We start from the raw sequence: 20,565 nt of genomic DNA on the forward strand, positions 1-20,565 counted from the left end.
TCCCCCTTCTCTTTCTCGTTCTCTTGGTCTCCCGCGGTCGTTCTCTCCCCCAAACTCTTTCTCGCCCTCTGTCTCTCATCCCCTCTCTCTTTCTCGTTCTCTCTGTCTCTCATCCCCACTCTCTTTCTCGTTCTCTCTCTTTCCCCCCCCCTCTCTTTCTCGTTCTCTCTGTCTCTCATCTCCTCTGTCTCCCTCGCTCTCTCTCTTTCCGCCCTCTCTCTCTCTCTCTCGACCTCTCTCCCCCTCTCCTGCTCCTTCTCTCTCCCTCGCTCTCTCTCCTCTCCGTCTCACCCTCGCTCCCGCTAGTTCTCCGTCTCTCATCCCTCTCTCGTGCTCTCGTTCTCTCGTGCTCCCTCTCCCCCTTCTCTTTCTCGTTCTCTTGGGGATGAGAGACAGAGAGAACGAGAAAGAGAGAGGGGATGAGAGACAGAGGGCGAGAAAGAGTTTGGGGGAGAGAACGACCGCGGGAGGCCAAGAGAACGGGAAAGAGAAGGAGAGGGAGCACGAGAGAACGAGAGCACGAGAGAGGGATGAGAAACGGAGAACTAGCGGGAGCGAGGGTGAGACGGAGAGGAGAGAGAACGAGGGAAAGAGAAGGAGCAGGAGAGGGGGAGAGAGGTCGAGAGAGAGAGAACGAGTGGAGAGAGGGAGAGACGATGAGAAGGAGAAAACGGGAAGGGTGAGCGAGGGCGAGAAAAAGACGGACGGCCGGCGACGGCTGAGGCGGCCGGAGACGGACGGCGGCGGCGGCAACGGCCGGCGACGGGCGGCGGCGGCCGGGGAGGGGAGCCCGCGGTGGCGGTCCGCGACGGGCAGCGGCGGCAACGGCCAGCGAAGTCCAGAAGCTGACGTGGAGTCCACCTGGCGTGGATGCCATCGTGGAGTCTACCTGGCTACCAGGTGGACTCCACGTCAGCTTCTGGACCATCGCTGGAAAACATAAAAAAGAAGACGCCAAATGGCGTCTTCTGATTGGCGCGTGCTATATTTTGAACAAAACTAAAAGTTTGTGCTACTTTTTGAACTAAAAACGGAGTTTCGTAGCATTTGCCCATACTTTTTCAAATTCATCAAACGTGAGTGTTTAGGGCACCCAACCTCCCTTTATATAGAGGGGGTGTGGGGGCCCTTTGACCAAAATGACCCTACAATGAGCTCAGACATTCCTATCTCCTAGAACATGAAACGAAGTGGGAAACCAAGGGAACAACAACAAACAGATGATCAAGACGCGTAAGAAAACAATGAGTGACGAAGACTGAAATCAAGACGACGGTAAAACAAAGACATAAAGGTAGCGATATGGTGTCCATTACCCGGAATACTTGAATCCGGGTGTGCGTACCGACGCCTTGGCTTGCCGAGCGGGCTGAATGCGAACGGCCGGTGCTGTCGAGGGCGGCGGTGACGTCTCCGAAGACGTATCCGGGGCTGCGGCTGGTGTCGTCAGGGACGACGGTGACGTCTCCGAAGACGTTTCTGGGGTCGCTGTCGGGGCCGCGCCATCAAATATAAGTGCAATTAATACTGTAAATTGCATGTTACCATATATTCTTGGTTAGCTGTATGTGGAGCAAAGATCAGTAAAACCTCAGATTTACTCTATGACTTAGGTGAAAGTAAAATCATATAGGGTCGCTTCTTTTTAATTATGTTGTAAACTTGACTATCAGATGGTTGTTTTAGATGTCAGTTAAGCTTTTATTTTATTACTTTTTCTAGCGTAATGTTCTCCCCTCTCTACTTGAAAGGATATGCTCCTATATTGTGAGATTTCCTTATCAAATTGGACCAACTAGATCAGGATACAAAGAACTCTTGCAGTTTCTAATAAGACTCATCCTAAAAAAACTGTTGGAATTTTCCAAACCACAACAAAAATAATGCACAAACATTATTTGAAATAAATGAATGATATCACGAAATGTGTATTCTCTTCTACATTTCACTTTCATAGTCAAATCAAGAAATACAAAATGCCATAAAAAAAATTTCCAACCTTAAAAAAACTAATATCAAAAATTGACCGTGTTGATCCCAGAAATGCCACTAGTTGGGAAGTCTAAATTTATTGGATTTATATTACTGTTTGAATTTAAACATACATACAGTTATAATAATGTTTTTGCTTAATAATCTAAAAATAATATGATGGAGACTTTGACCCTCAATCAACATGATCCAAACTTGACTGAGCAATCAAATATTGCATCGAAGATGGATCTGATCCAAAAACATCACCTTTGTATGGATCGAATCTATCATTTATTGGTTCCTTGAGATAGAATCTTCAAGCTGTGTCGATGTTCAGCATATAGACGTAGCCATGCGATCTTTAAAGGGCTAGATCTCCTCTTTCCCTAAAACTCTACAACTGGAATCCAATTTACCTCCATCTATTTCCTCTAGAGGCAACACCTTGGAAAAGGAAGAGAGGAACTTGGGCACTCAAATTGACTCATGGGTATCACATGAGGGTGCCCCCTCTATTTATTACTTTGTAAATTTTCATAAAAATAAGTGGGATTTTTTCATAAAAATCCGCGTCTCTAGAAATATTTTATAAAATTTATCAAAGTTATGCTTACAACCCTCAATGGCCATATATCATTATGTAAATAACTTATATGGCCCAACAGCCTTTATTTGGTACACCTTATTAATTAAGTATATTACATATAGATTAATTAATCCTGGATTTATTAAACCTAGTAGATTGGTTAAGTCATTAATGTGTGGGGTGCCAAGTTACATCTCACGTCTTAAAAGATGCAAGGGAGTATGTCAATGCTCTCATGCAACATTTGTCATCTTCATTTTCCATGTATTTGTAATCCTTCATCCACACGAGGCTCTTGAATGACTTAGACCAGGTTAATTATCAATGCCTACCCACTCATTCTCGATAGTTCTAATGTGTGTTAAAATCGTCAGAGAACACCTTCTCTGATATTTATACTATCATGGACATGGGGTTTACCACATCATCTTCCTAAATTCCATTCCCTCTAATAATGAAAGCAGATGATCCAATCTTGACCACACAAACACATTTGTAAACTTGTTACATCTGAGCATGGAAATCTTGGAATTCTCCAATTAGAGACACATATTTCATAGTCAAAACACAATTATCTGCTCACAAGGCATCTTTGGTGTCTAAGCACCACCTACATATTGGAGACATGAATCCCTCTGGTTGATGCCCATTATATTAGCATTCAGGGATTATTTGGAATAAATTTAATTGATTATTTCCCAAAAGAGCACCAACTATCTATATGAATCTACACTAATGGCTATGGGGTCAGCCATACTCACCATATTAATGGGACTATAAAGTGCTATTTGCTCCATATATGATAAGAGGTCAATCCACACCGAGGTAGAATTTTAAAGTCTGATTTTTTTCTAAGCTTGAATATGAAATAAATACAATTAAAACAAAAAATATATCGGGATTTTTAATTTACATATTCACAAAATATTTTTAAAATATTTTCTAATAAATGTGGTTTTGTTAATATTGGAAATAATTACGATTTATTAATAAATTGTATTTTCCTAATGTTTCCCACATTTCATTTTAAGAAAAGACTAATAGAAATACTAAAATGTTCTTTACAGACTTTTTAGAATCGATTTTAAGGTTACATTCCTTAGAGATAAATACATGACTTGAAACATTCTAAAATTTGTATTTCAATTTAAAATCCCAAAATTATGAAAATTACCTTTTTACCATTGGTAATCAGTGGGGGAAGTTCGCGGGTGGGGGAGAGGGTGGTTCAGTGCTGGCTCCTTGGCATAGACTCTAGGACAAGCACATGCAGGTTTCATATCACCCTAGACACACCTTGATAAGCCAAAAATAGGGGTAAATTTTGCATTATTTAAACCCCTTGTCGTTGTTACTTTTAGCTTATACAATAAATTTATAAAACCCAGCTTAAGATGTGTAGTGATAAGTAAAGGGTATCGTCCAAGGGAAGCTAGTAATTTAATTCAATTGATGATGTAATTGAATAATGTGACACTAATTAAAGTTAATTTGATCTTAAATGAAGATCAAATCGCCCTAGTTAAATGAGAAATTTAGAAAGGGAGGTAGGAGAGATGAGAGGAATAGAAGAATATGGGGCTCTAAATTGGCTTCTTTGATCCAAAGAAAAGGGTCAAAAGGGTAAATTTGAGAGGTTGAGAGGAGAAAATTTTGATTTTTTTTAGTTGTTTCTCTAGGCTTGATAATTCAAAAATAACTACTCTATTGGATAATAAAATGGGGAATTTAATCTCCTAGAAATTGAAGTCTTTTATAGTTTTTTTTAATGTGCACTTGGAATAGCTAGGTAAATCTCTCAATTTCTCCTCTCAATCCTAGTACGGGCTTGTACATGCCGCTCAACCCAAGCGATTTAGAATTTCAGACCAGAATCAAGAAGAACAATCAAGAAATTAAACTAACATCATCCAAAATACACCAAAAATTCAAATACAAAGAAGGAAAAAGTACCAAATAGGTTGATCCAATCTGGAGCTCCTCTGTCTTGCAGCTGTGATAGAGCACCATCAAGAATGAGCTCCCCCTCTCAAAATTTAGCTTTTATACTTAGGTTACATGGTCAAAATCATCATTTTACCCCTGTTTAGTAATTAATTTTTATCTATCAATGTAGGCTTGATATGAATGATCCAACATATAGATAGAAAGAGGGATCAAGACGAGCAAATCCATAAAAAAATAATCTCAATCGGACTTCAGGATCAAAAGTTATTAATAAATGAATTTTAAACCAATTTAAGCCATTGGATTTAAATTCATTTATTTATTCATTTCTTTTTTAACACGGCATGACGTGTCGTCCTCTCATTGGCGGGCACTTTTTGAATTCTCCTTTTTGCGGAAAAGTCCTTTAGACAGCTTGGAATTGCTGCTAAACGCCGCCCAAAAATAATTGTGTATATGCCCCTTGCGCATTCTCTCTCCTCTGATTTATCATAAAAACCATTAAAAAATGGTAAATAATTGCAATAAAACCCTGTAACTGTTTAAATAACAGATTTATGCCTGCATACACGACACGAGAGCTGTTTTTGAGGGCATAATTGCAACTGAAATTTACGAAAAGCCCCTAGAAGAGTAGAAATTGCTTTAAAACTCATTTTCTCATTATAAATATATCCTTTTCCTCTTTAAAAATTCATTTCTCACTTAAATAAATCTCAAAAAATCCAATTCAATCCTAAATAAATTCTAGAAAATTCCATAGAATTATAGAAAATTCAGTATTTCATCCCCATAATAATTAAGCTCGAAATTAAATTTTAAACCTGCCATTTTCATTTAAAAATAACTATTTCAAGCTCAAATAAATCTCATAAATTCACAACATTAACAGAAAATTAGGAAAAAATCATAAATCACTTGGAAACATTACAGTTATTTAAAAATATGATAACAACCCCATTTTAAGCTCTTTAAATGCATAAAATTGTGCTAATAGCATGAAATAAAGACCGAATTTAGGGTGTTATCACACCTACAATTAGAAAAAAATTAGCTAACTCCAAAGAAAAAATGGCATTTCATGCAACCTAAATAGAAATCTATTTTAACATAATATGAATGCAGAAAATTGTGATGAATATTGGAAGGGTAAATTGATGAATGTTTTATGACATTTTAGGTGTATAAACTAGAGATGGGGTTCAAGGCTTAGAGAGGGAAAATTTTGGATTAAAAAGTGAGAAAGTGGTACATGATTTGAAGATAGAGAGAAGTGATATATTGGGTCTTATTTTTCTAGGCTCGTGCATTTTTATGCATCAAAAGTAACCCCCCAATGATGAACACTAGTAAAACTTTTACATTAATCAGATTAAAAAACCAAGATCCAAGAGAGCTTTTTCCTTCTGGAATGCCATTGTTAGTGAATGTCTAGAATCAGACAAAAAGAGAGGGTAGATAATATTTATACCTGGGGCATGATCCAAAATGCCCTTTCTTCTTTCATTTTTCTCTCCTTCCAATCCTACCACTTTTCTCATTGATTGAATTTTAATTTCTCAAGATCCTTCATCTGCATTTTGAGATCCCTATAATTGGAAGTAAGAGGGAAATCTGAAGGTGTCCAGGATTTTATCCACATCCCTCTAACTTTTCCTTAAAAGCTCAAAACCAAAATATCTCTAATTTTCCCAATATCCTAAAGAAATAGCTATAAAAATCACATTGAATGATCTAGTCTATCGTTCATCATCCCATTTAATTCCTCTAAATTTATCCACACATGGGATTTGAAAATATTCATCAATATAAAACCTCTTGACATAGAAGTCAAATAGGTAGAGATAAAATGCCCAAAATTGTATAAAGTAATTTGAATAGAAAATTCATAATTACTCAAATAATGCTTTGAATAACATGATAAATTTTGTTTATAAACTATTGAATTCATATAAATACATAGAATTATGAAGAAATTAGTCATGCTATCACCTCCCAGGTTGTGGGACAAATGTCGAGGGACATTAGAAAGATGTGTATGTCATTCTACGGTGCAACATGCCATCTAAGCTGCTAAATAACAGACAGCACAGACAACATCTATCTCCTTAGAAGGTGAACAAACTACAACATGGAAGATATTTTGATACAAGTGGATATGCAATCTATATTTGCACTAGAGAGAAAGATATTGTTAGCACAAATGCAATAAAACTAGAATGTAGATATAACTATGAAGAAAATATATTATGCTTAAAATTTGTTAATGTGGCATATTCAAAGTAAAGTAACTACTCCTCTCTCTCTCTCTCTCTCTCTCTCTCTCTCTCTCTCTCTCTCTCTCTCTCTCTCTCTCTCTCTCTCTCTCTCTCTCTCTCTCTCTCTCTCTCTCTCTCTCTCTCTCTCTCTCTCTCTCTCTCTCTGTCTCTCTCTCTTTGTATCTCTCTCTCTCTCTCTCTCTCTCTCTCTCTCTCTCTCTCTCTCTCTCTCTCTCTCTCTCTCTCTCTCTCTCTCTCTCTCTCTCTCTCTCTCTCTCTCTCTCTCTCTCTCTCTCTCTCTCTCTCTCTCTCTCTCTCTCTCTCTCTCTCTCTCTGTCCCTCTCTCTCTCTGTCCCTCTCTCTTTGTATCTCTCTATCTCTCCATCTTTGTATGTCTCTCTCTGTCTCTGTATCTCTCTATATCTCTCTATCTCTCTATCTATTCCTCTCTGTATGTCTCTCTCTGTCCCTCTCTCTCTCTCTGTGTTTCTCTCTCTGTCTTTATCTCTCTTTGTATCTCTCTGTCTCTCCATCTTTGTATGTCTCTCTCTGTCTCTGTATCTCTCTATATCTCTCTATCTCTCTATCTATTCCTCTCTGTATGTCTCTCTCTGTCTCTCTCTCTATGTCTATCTGTCTCTCTCCATCAAAGTGTCCAAACTGATGATTCGGTTTTTTTTCTAAAGCTAACAATACTCTTGTAGGTAATTATTATAACGTGTCCATAATATGATTATTATAATGTGTCAAATGTGTTCATAATTTACCTATCATGTATTTACACATTTTATGCCAGTGACTGATTTCAACAATACATCTATTATATATCTTATACAAATGGTAACATGACCAAGCTGACAAGCCAAGTTACATGGATAGCAGATTAGTGGGAGAGGAAATAAGAATGATTTTTAGCTGAAAAATTGATCATTTGACTCAGTTATGACAAATTCAAACAAGATTCGAAGAAGATTGAAGGCATGCGGATGGTGGTTATGGGATCCAACCAGTAACAGGTGCTCAAGAAGTCACTTCACCAACGTCCATAAAAAATTGTGTATGGAAGGTGATAGAAGATTCTAGAAGTTATTTGGTACACTCTAATTTAGAGAATTATTCTATCTAGATGGTATTCGAATTTATTTGATTAAATTTTTAAGCCTTTTTACCCTGGAATATATTTATTTAGTGAAGAGGAAAGATTGTCTCCCTTGGGAATGGTGATTAAGATTTTTACTAAAAATAAAAGGTGGTTTAGTTGGTGAGAAGGGATATAAGGTAAGAGATAGAAAGACAAGTGACATGGTGAAGTGAGATGGTCCAAATTAATATTTCTAGAGTACAAATTCATAAGGATGGACTAAGAAAGAAAAGGATGGAGTGATGAAATGATGAAGGGAGGAGGAGGATAGAGTAATATATTAATTTGGGAAAGGTGAAATAATGAGGAATTGAAATAGTTTTGAAAGTGGACAATATTGTGAATATGATTTGGAGAAAGAAATGTATGGATATAAGGTAGATTGGTGGTGATTGTTGGGTTCTAGAGGCTTTGATCTGGATGAAGATGAGGATTCCATGCAGCGGAATACTCATAAATGGAATCGTAACGGCATCATTAAAATCATAAAATGAAGAACCTATGCATGGATCACATCAGTGATTTCTCATATCCTCAAGTAAGACGAGTTAATCTTCTCATGTGTGCAGCCTCTAGACATATCCACGCGATCCTCATCATGCTGAATCTCCTCCTGCACCTTGCGAACTCCATTCACCCTCTGCCATCGTCATTACATTGTCCCAATTGCATCGGGAGTGGAGATGAGGTGTGGGAAGAAGGTTGAATAAGAGGAATGCCCTTGAACAATTCTGGCCTAGGCAAATTTTTTCCAGGCTTCCTCTATTTATACTAAGAGGGTATTTTTTATATAACCCCCAAAACTTAAGCATATCTTCTGACGTCCAAAAGTCCATTTGTGTGTGACCCTTTAGGCCCATGCATCAGTCTAATTAGCAATTCAAGAGACCTAATAAGATTTAATGGCCTCCAAAATTAATTCACTGAATCATCATATAGATCAATTAATGTTGAACCAATTTAACCCAATCTATAGGTTGAGTCTCCAACAAGTGGGGTGCGAAGCTACACCTCATGCTTTAGAAGAAACAAAGGATTGTGTATCAACTTACTCATGCAAACAAATTAATTAACTATATAATCATATAGATCAATCAATTTAACCCAATCAATAGGTTGAGTGTCCAACACGTGGGGTATCGAGCTTCACTTCCTGCTCTAGAAGATACAAAGGAGTGTGTATCAACTCACTCATGGAACATGTTTGTCAGTGGTAACCATGTACGAATAGTCCCTCATCCACATGATGCTCCAAGGATGACTTAGGGTATGGTTAATGATCAAACCCTAATCGATCATCTGAGTTCGTATTGACGCATTTGAAAATCATCAGAGAACTCTTTTGCAATATTTCATTGCTTTGGAGAAGGGCTTCATTCATCATTTTCCTTGAGTTGTCATCTCTTATCGTGAGGGTGCACAATCCTATCTTGACAACTCAATCATCTTCATGAACTTCTTGATGCACCCATACCAAGACCATTTATAATCACATGATTAGAGACTCGTATGTCATAGTCAAAGTATAATTTTCCTTCCACAAGACGTCGTTGGTGTCTCAGTTCCAGGGACCAATTACACAACTTTGATTTGAATCAACACGATCGGCATTTTGTTATAATATCATTCAAGTATTCAGACAGATCAATTCAGCGAACTCTTTCCACTAAAGAGCACCCATTTTCTATCATTAATGCATCCACGCTAATGGCTATAAGACTGATTTGAATCAACACGATCGGCATTTTGTTATAATATCATTCAAGTATTCAGACAGATCAATTCAGCGAACTCTTTCCACTAAAGAGCACCCATTTTCTATCATTAATGCATCCACGCTAATGGCTATAAGACTGACCATATTCATCATATGAGTGAGGTTCGATAGTCTTATTAAATCTGAATAATTTGATGTCCTTGAGTATCATTTGAATAGAAATAATTAGAACATATACTTAAAGACTAGTGATCTCCGTATTACGATATCATCATAATTCACTAAGTCTGACCATGTATTCATGGATTTCATTATAAGTGTCACACGTGCGCTATAAAGAATATGTTCTATTAATGAACATAGAACGAGATATGGAATGTGTGATTGGCTTGCTGGCCACATATATTTCCATCAATGATAAGGAAGACAAAAATGTGAGGTAAGAAAACAAACCTTAGGTCCTTATGTTCCACCAAGACCTTGGTGATTTGAAGATGTAAGAGAGCTCTTGCTGTTTTATTTATCCTCCCTTCAATCAACCAAGACACCAAAAAATCCATGATGAATATCCCAACTTACACTCTTTAAAGTTAAAGTAAGCCTGCAAAAATAGGGATAAAGTTAAAATATATTTACCGTTTTTAACGCCTCCACTTACAAATTGATGGGGGACCATCCTACTTCGAAGGCCCCGATGAAACACTTCATTGAGCGATGGCCCATGCATGAGAAACATCCTTCGGAGTACCCAGCCTCGTCAACGGCCACAAAGGTTTGACGTTATCTTTCCTTGTATTTTCTTTGTTTAGTAGGCCTTGTATGTCGGCTGCGAATGTGTTTGTTTTTATTTATTAGCATGTGTTTGGACTGTTGTGCGGACCTACAAATTTTTGTGTGTGTTAGCGCATGTGTGGGCATGTTAGTGTGTCTCTCTCTCCTATTAGGGGGCCCTAATTACTTTAATTGGGCCTTCTTCCCTTTATTTCTAAGGGGGAAGGCCCATATTTTCCCTTATAAAAGATGGGCCTTCCCATAGGAAGAGAAGAAAACAAAGATTGAAGAAAATGTAATTTTTAGTGATTTCTCCTATTTTTTAGTGTTTTCTAGTTTTTGTCTTATTTATGAAAATGCCATTGCAATAATAGAGAGAGAGAGAGAAAGAGGGGAAAAAAACCCTAGACTTCATCGGGAACCGCCGTCACCTTCGCCGGAAACCGCCGCTGCCGCCGTCTTCGCCGGAGCTCTGTCGCCGTTGCCAGCGTCCTTCCTGCTCACGACCGCCTTCTCCGCAGTCGACCGCATCGCCGCCGCAGACACAGCCGCTGCAAGCCACGCCCGCAACCCACCACCCCGAGCCGCCAGGACAACCCGAGTCCATTGCAGCCGCCCACAACCGCCATAGCAACAAGCGTCCACCACAGTCGCCCACGGCCACCGCAGCCGCCCCCGGCCGTCAGCGTCGCCAGAGCTGCCAAAGCCATCGCAACCGCGGCCGCCACAACAGGCTGCGGTCACCGCAACCCTAGCAGCCCCGCAGATTGCTCGGTCACGCAGCAGTCCTAACAGCTACCGCAGCCCGTCGAGGCTGCACCAACCCTAGCGATCGCTGTAGTGGCCCATCGTAGCCGCTGGCCGACAACCGGGCCGTAGATTTCTTGGCCATCTGGATCTACGCTAGCAGCGGCCACTGCCACTGAACTCATCGTCGGCATGCCGTCTCCGTGCATAGCTGCTTACTTGCGCTGCCACGCCTACTTGCACCTCCGCGCTTACTTGAGCCGCCGCGCCTACTTGTGCCGCCGCACCTACCTGCATCGTCATCACGCCTACATGTTGCTCGTCCTCCACTACTGCTGAATAAGACGCCGTTCGAGCCTACCGTTCCTGGTACGATCATCAATTCCCTCTCGGCATTATATTATTTCTTTCAGTGCCTCCGAACATTTTCCCCACCGCTGGGTTAGATTAGTAATAGATAGGATTCCTGTTTTGAGGATTAGGATTTCATTCAGTACGTCCTTGGTTGAGACCGTCGAAGGCGTGCATAAAAGTGACATTAGCCGAGCTTGCATCGTCGGCCTTCAACTCGACATCTGGATCATCGAGAGCCTAGTTGCATTCCCAGGTCGTACTTACCATAGCCTACTGGTTGTTGGTGTCCGTTGACGCCAGATTTGTACTTCTCAATGATTTCATCGTTGCATCATCATCACTTGCAATTATGTCGTGTTACATCACAAATAAGATGGTAATGATGGATAGGTATAAAAAGACAAATTTACCCTCAAAACCTCATCTGAATCATTATGTCATCAATGTTTGAAGTTCAATATGCGCTAGTATTACTCTCATCGATTGTGTCTAGGTTGTTGATTTTGTTTAATACTTCTTTCTCTCCCATAAGCAGTGATATCGCGTGGATTTAGGGTTTCAAGTCCTTAAATTCCCAAAGTAATCCTTTTTATGATTAGTATTGAATACTGGGTAGTGCACATGTTGTGTCTCAAGTTGTGACATGTGTTCTTTTAACATAACAACAAAATAATATGTTTACATTCAAAATGTGATTTAATCCTTGAAGTGTCAACGTGACTTAGAAATGGTTTTACTCCTTGTCCCCCAATGAGATAAGGCCATGTGTCCATGCACTCTTCCATGTTTCAAGACATTTTATGAAAATTTCAATTGGTGAATTGTTTCACATCACCATTTGTCAAATCACACTAATTGTGATTTTAAATATGCTTTTTTCAGTAGGCCTTGTTTACCTATGCATTCAAAATTACAGGAACATCAGCTCGGATCAGCCATTACTGCATCATGATGTATGATTCATAATGGTACCTATTGTAATTATTCGCACCACCAATCATTGGCAAAACACAATCATTGGTTACTATAAGATAAATTGGACCGCGACACATGGCAGAAAAAAAATAAATTTGAAGAAACTATTTAAAATTGAATAGAACCATAATTAAATCTGGAAAACTATATTCCAACATAAAAACCAATTCCTCTTGGAACATAATGTTATAAATATATAAAAACTTATATTATGTCAAATAAAATTATATTTCTTAATATAATATCCAGGAATTTAATAGAATTTCCCAAAAGACCCATACAGATAAGAATATTATTTTAATAATTTTGATGAAAATCGTATTATAAAATTCACGATATCAATCCAATAATTACCATGTTAGCGGACTTGAAGGCCATAATCATAGTTTTTATTTGTCTAAGCTAATTTGAAACTTTTTTTATCTAAAAGACCTGATTTATATGGCATCAATGATTTGGTAAACTACTAAAGATGAGAAATCATCCAAATTTTCTAGTAATGCAAACACCAAAGACACTTGTAGATAAATACACTGGACTATAATAATGCGTTGGATTATAATAATGCATTGATATGCTAAAATAATGCAGTGGACTGTAAGGATACTTTTACACCTAATTCAAATATGGGTTCTACACAAACTTGCATGTTGTATTTAATTCTACTTGATGTTAAAATTGTATTTCTGCATGGTGATGTTTATGAACAAGTATTTTGGGAATTCTTCCCTTATTTGGTACATAAAAGATATATAGAAAAGTATGTTTTTTTTAATATATAATCATAGTGCTTAACACAATACCTGAGCACATGATTTGAGATGTTTTTTAAGGTTTCTATTGGGATGGAAGAACAAAGTAGTTCTTCTCACACACTTTTTTTTCAAATTCATAGGAATAAAAAAGTTATTCTTATTGTTTATGATGATGAGATTATCAAAAGATATATTAATCAAACACAATTTTATAAGTTGGAGAAAAAAACTTTCATAAAATTTTGAAGGTGATATATCTCAAACCGTTGAGATAATTCTTTGGGATTGAATCACCAAGCTAACAAGGAGGCATCTTTCTTATCCAATGTAAGAGTATACTTGACCTTTTCACATAGAAAAAACTTTTAGGCGGTAAGGCATTCCTACAGAAAAGCATCATCAGCTAGCATTTAATGATGGTTCAAAGACTGACATGCTACAGTACAAACCATTAGGCAGCTAACTTATTTGTCACATACATGTGCTGTTATCTCTTGTGGTGTGTATTGATAGAAAATTTTGCACACTCTGAGATCATGTATTTGATTTGGATGCTTTCATGTATGTATCTATAATGAAATTATATGGCCTATAGGTTAATCACATTACCATATCTCCGTTGAATTCATCAAAAAAATCATGTTCATTATTATTCATATCTGACTTTTACAATGAAGCTATAGAACATGCACATTAAATTACTGTATTTTGATGAGATCATAATTTAGTGATCACTTACGCTGAAACATAAATTCTAATATTTATATTCATAAGTTATTTGAAAAGGATATTAAATATTTAAATGGAATATCACTATATGGTTCATCTATAACCAGTCATGAGTGGACATTAAGGAGAGATAGTGGGTTGTCCTTAAAGTTAGATTCCATTTATCTGATCGGTATGGGTCCCTGGATGGTATTGTACCCAACCAGGTCAATTCATGTCAATACTGTTTTAGTTTCTGTTTTATCTGAAAATACAAACAATGCCTTGTGTATTTCAAATTGTGTTTTGAATATGACCTACAGGTATTTAATATTATGACTTTAAAATGTCTTATCTTGGATGCATCAACTAGTCTACAAAGATAATTATTTGGTCAATATGGGATCAAACAAATTGCATAGAAGAGAAAGATTTGAGAGAGAGAATGAAATTAGTTCATTGGGTGAGATAGAGGAAATATCAAATAATTATTTATTTAATTATTTAAAAAAAAACATGATAGGATTATTGTATTTGACTTTGACATCTGAACATACCCTAATTCATCCTAGGATGGAAGCTCGGAGGAAGGATTATATGTACACCTCAATTAATTTCAGCAAGGTTCTGTGAAAGAGTTGATAAACTCTTTTGTCCCTTTTAGATCACATAGTGTAGTTTTGCACTTTGAGGTATCAAATAGGTTAAATTAATCCATCATTATCTACTCTCTATAGTGGATATAGTGAATTAATTATGTTAACCAATAAATAGTTATTTCAATTTTTAGATTATTCACTACACTGGTAAATGGGACTAGAGGTTTTTAAGTCATAAATTTTACTAAGCATAAGAGGATAGAATGATATGGGTGAGTTTTTACCAAAAAAATTGATTTAGTATCAAACACAACAGCATCTTCTTGGATATTTTCCTTATGTCACATGCTCATCTTTATAGTTTTTTCTTTAGTGCCCACCCCCATTTCTGAGAGAATTTATTGGTCAGAAGATCTTGTAACTCTGATAGCCTTATTCAAGAAGACAAGTAGACTTGGTGTACTGAGAACCAGGTGAATAAAAAATGAGGACAGACATCTATGCGGCTTCAAGAGACTCATTTAATGAATCAATTGTATAAAAATTCAATTCTGCTTAAGGTTTACATTTCATCACTCGGTTGATTTTTTAAAGATTTCATGGAGAAACAAAAAATAGAGTTTGATAGTGTAATCCACTGTTTACGCATAGTGCAGATCAAAAGCTCATGGAATGTGTGATATATTATGGTTCCTAATTCATTGTTGGATTCTAAACATTCCCCACTCATCTCCACGTATGTTATATTATGACATTAAAGCTGTCAAATGTTCCCAACAATCCCATCAAACATGTTTGTCCCACACATGTAGAGCTAGATCCACACTGGAAACATATGGCTAACACACATTCATTTACCAAACCACATTACCAACATCCTGAGAAAAGTTGTGACCCCACATAGATTTAAGTCCATCTGCACATGAATGAAGCGATACCATTATTTTTTAACAACCTAGAAGCTAGTTAGGCATGCATAACCCCTAACTTTTGAGTTGGTTTGTCTATTTAATTTTTTTCTTGTTGGCAAGATGGGTGCTAGTCAACACCATTATGGGTCCCACTCCATATGTATTGACAAAAGCATCGCTGCTAGCTGTGTACATCATGTGTCTCCCATGGTCATTAAATCAACCATAAAAGGTTTGTACCAATGCCCTTGATGGATATCCATAATGTGGACATATTATAGTGAGTGGCATGAATATCTCCTTATTTTAACTAAAGAATTTATTTCTTTGATTTAAATCCCTGACGGTTTTCCTGAAAGCACTTATTTAGGAATGATTTCTCTATTTTCTTCCTGATCTGAATTTTTTCTCCCAAGTATTGGTAGTAAGAACATAGCTATGGTTATGTGCACAACTAAAGCACTTACAGCCCATGACGTGACAGATTTTCATTCTAAAATTGGAGTTACAAAGATAATAAATACATAGTCCTATTGTTTGTGGGTTGAGAATTGAGCTCAAGTTTATGAGATTGAATCACTGGTAGTTCCTCAGTAGCTCAGTGTTAGGCAGGTTGGCCTTAAACTGATTATAGTTGAGGGACATTTACCATATTCGAAATGATCTTTACAAAGTAAATTAGTGCAGAATGATGAAGAAGAAGAAGAAGAATCTTATTATTCAAATCAGTCATCACATACTCCTCTAGTCACCACTTTGTTTCAGGTAAAAAATGTCCTTAATCCAGCCATGTTGAGACATTAACCCCAACCTACAGGACTTCTCCAATCGTGAAATTTCAAGGTATGCATCTGAAAAAACTTCAGTTACCAAGAGAACATGTGAGAAATGCTTCACTCATTTTTCTTGTCATATGCTCCCTCTCCTGAAGTCACATTATTGATGAAAAAGGAAATTTATCTGAGTGATTGAACCAATCTTTGGCTGTACCTTTAATGCAAATAGGAATAGTTTCATATTTAGCTCTTCCTGGGACACTTCTGGGTAGCTGTAAGTCGAACAAGTATCAGTAAAAACACAAAGAAATTATGAAGGTTATTTATCAAATCTACATAAAACTTTGGTGGAAGTCAAATCATAAAAGGGACAATTCTCTATTGTACTCCTTCTAAAGATGCAGCCATTATAGAGGATATATCACACTCAGATGAGTCAGAATACTCCCTTAGCTTAATATTTATGAGTCCCTACATTTGAGGATGATTTTGAGGACTGTTATGATTGTACTCTATTACTTATTTACGTACAATATGCTCTCCCTCTGAACATAAAAGGATATGATACTAATTTGGAAATTTGCACCAACTAGATCAGCATATAATGATATGATGTTCAAAAAAAAGACCTCCATTATAATTTTATACACCTCAAAAAAATAATGAACAAAAAGTATTTAAAAGAAAAGAAGGACATCACCAAATTTGTCATTAGTTTTTAAATTTAGTAATTTTCGTAAACTTCCATAGTCAGCTCCAAAAATGAAAAATATAATACTTAAAATATTTACAAACCTTTAAAAATCAGAAAACAAAATTTACCGTGTCATCCTTGACAATGGCACGTGTTTATGAGTCTAAATTAAGGGTGTTATGTTGCTGTTTTAAGCTAGAAATTAAAAAAAGGTATTTGTAATGGCTTTCCACTTTATATTATAAAAATATTATGGGTTATGGGGTTGATCCACTAAGAGGAGTAAATTTAATTTCCAATTTCTAGGAATTTATTCTATAAAAATTGTTCTCCCAAAAAAAGGTAAGAAAACAATTACTTTATAAAGCATGCCCTTTAATATTCAACATGATATATATTTATATATATATGCTATTTTTATAACTTTTCTCGAATTAAATTCAAATAAAAATAACTATAAAAATAACCTATAATTTAGAGCTTTTAAGGTTTTTTCGAGGAATAAATAATGTAATTTTATTTTTATTTTTTATTTCATTTTAAGATTCTGAAAATACAAAAACTACATTTTTGGTGTTAGTAGTTGGTGGAAGAGATACAGACAAAGGATCCAGTACAAACCCAAGGATAAAGGATTCAGCTCAGGTCGTGGGATGCAACCTAAAAATAGAAGTATTTTAACAGAATTTGAATGGAGAAAATTGGGGTGAGAAATTGGAAGGGAATGTGAATGAATTCTTATGAAAATTTAGGTTGAAAATAGAGATAATATGTAAAGCTTAGAGAAGAATTTTTTGTATTATAGAGTGATAAGTTGGTGCGCAGTATGCAGATAGAATGAGAAAGTTATGTCTTAGACACCCCCCAATTCCTATTTTTAAACATGGACCCTAATATTTTTCTTGGCGACGCAATTTTCTTTGCAAGAGAAGGATGAGAAAATTAGTAAGACTTACAAAAATTATATTAACCAGGTTGAACAACCAGGATCCTAGATAGCATTGTCCTTTAAATTTATGAGCACATGGAACTTGGAAGTATTTGTCATTACTAAAGCTGGTTGAATTAGAAATCAAATATGGTTGCTAAAATTACCCAAACCGTTAGCAAATCAATTTAAATATAGAATTAATAATTACTAAAATAATATATCGAGTAACATGATCGATTTAGTATTTAAATTGGTAAATTAATATAAAAACATGAAATTTAGACAAATTTATCATGATACCACCTCCCATGATAAGTGACAAATGTGAAGGAACATAAGAAAGATGATTAAGCCATTATACAATGTAACTTAAAATTTAAGTTTCTAGATAAAGGTCAGTCACAGACATCATCTTCCTCCTTACAAGGTAGACAAAATACATAGATCAAATTTTGATACGAGTGGATGTGTATTCTATATTTACATTCAAAACAAAGATATTGACATCACAAATGGAAGTAAACTAGAGAGTCGACATAACTATGGAGAAAAATCATTACGCATACAGTTTGTTAATGTGGCATACTCAAGGAACTGATCAGTGTCTCTCTTTCTTAAACCCAGTTTTGAAAGTGATGATTCATATTTTTTCAAGAGATAGCAATGACTCAAGCAGGTGATTAATATAACACACATTCATAATGTGCATGTATGGATCATGTATCACCATTTCGTTCTAGTGACTGATTTAAATAATATAATATACTATCATATATTTTATGCAAATATCCATTATTCATGCATAAACATATTTTATGACTTGAGATTAAAAAAAATAAATATTATGCATTAAATAAATTCTCAAATCATTTTGGACTTTTCCCTTGTTTATTGATTTTTCTTAAATAATTTCTAGTATTTGTGAATTTATTTCTCAAAAATTTAGAGTTTATATTTGTACATATTATTTAATTTATTTCAATATGATGTGTCCTTATAGAATTGATGGCAGGACCCAAGAAGTAAATATGGTGGTTCCGAGATTATGGATCAAGCAGATGAGTTAATGTACAAGGTTAACAGATTAGTCCGCTAGAAAGTCAGAATGATATTATCGCTGAAAATTTGGTTTTTGGACTCAGTTATGACAGATTCAATCTAGATTCAAAGAATATGGAATGCACATGGCTGGTGGTTATGAGGCTGAATCATTAACAGCTGCGCAAGAAGTCAATTGGTCATGGCCCATGAACATTTTTTATGGAAGGTGCTGGAAGATCTTAAAAGGCATTTGGTAAACTTATATTTAGTGTTAATTTATGTGAATGGTATTTGAGTTTATTCAATAATATTTTTAAACCAGTATGCATTGGACTTTGGCTAGTTATGGAAGAACAAATATCATCTCCACAAGGGATAGTGAATAATAATTTAATATTCTTTAAGTGGTGGTTAAGGTGGTGGAAGTGATAGCATGAGATATAGAGAGATGACGGAAACAGTTAATTGAGATGGTGAGAGTTAATATTTATAGAATTATTCATAGGAAAGATAGATTGTAACAATTGTAGACAGTGATTACGAAAGATAAGAATGGAGTGAAGAAATGATGTAGGGATGAGGATAGAGTGATATGGAAAGGTATATCTATCTAAGCGGATATAAAATATAAATATTAATTTGGATAATGTGGAATGGTGAGGAATGAATATTTTAAAGAGTTCAGGAAGTGGATAGATTTTTATTTGTGGTTTGGATAAAAGAAATGTATGGATATAAGATAGATTGGTGATGATAAAGAATATAACAAAGTAAGGTAAGGAAACAAACCTGAGGTCCTTATATTCTTCCAAGACCTTGGTGGTTTGAAGGTGCAGGAGAGCTCCTTATCTTCTAGTTTTCTCCCTTTAATCACCTAAGAGACCAAGAAAACCTTGATGTATCTCCTGATTTACTTTCTTTCAGTAAGTAGGAAGTATTGAAAATAATCTACAGTGATTAACGCCTCTGCTTATATATCAGGGCACGCAAATAGATATAGAGGAAAAATACAAAGCTACCCTCAAAATTTCATCTCAATCACTCGCTAGATCGTCGGATATCAAGGTTTGAATTTCATGCAATGTGGGCAGTTCATATTTTCCATCTCTTTTTTCTTCATGAGTGATGCCATCGCCTTGTTTTAGGGTTTCACGTTCTTAAAATCTCTGATGTTTTTGTTTTACATTTGACTCCGAATTCTGTTTCATTCTTATTCTGCCTAAAGACGTGACAGTGTCCTTGTAACAACAAATAAAATAATGTGTTTTAATGCTATACATGGGAGCACAACTTGGGATATGGTTTATTCCTTTTCCACCAATGAGATAAGGCCACATGTCCCATGCACTTTTATACTTACTGAAATTTGTGTAAAATTAGTGAATTATTTTACATCATCACTTGTCCTTCCTTTCAAATCACATTTATTATGATTCTATATGGGCACTTTTTTATTGGGCCATGTATCCCTATTCATTAAGAAAATACAGAAAAATTAGCTCATGATTTGCCATCATAGCATCGTGACTGGTGATGTCATAATGAAACCTTATGTAATGGTTAGGAATGTTGTTATCAAATAAATTGGATCGGGACACTTGGCAGAATATAACAATATAAAATTGTATAAAATATATTTTGGCTAAGAAAATATATCCAAAATTTCAACAAAATACCCAA

The sequence above is a fragment of the Wolffia australiana genome, chromosome 1 (assembly GCF_029677425.1).
Source record: "Wolffia australiana isolate 7733 chromosome 1, ASM2967742v1".
NCBI classification, from domain to species: Eukaryota; Viridiplantae; Streptophyta; class Magnoliopsida; order Alismatales; family Araceae; genus Wolffia; species Wolffia australiana.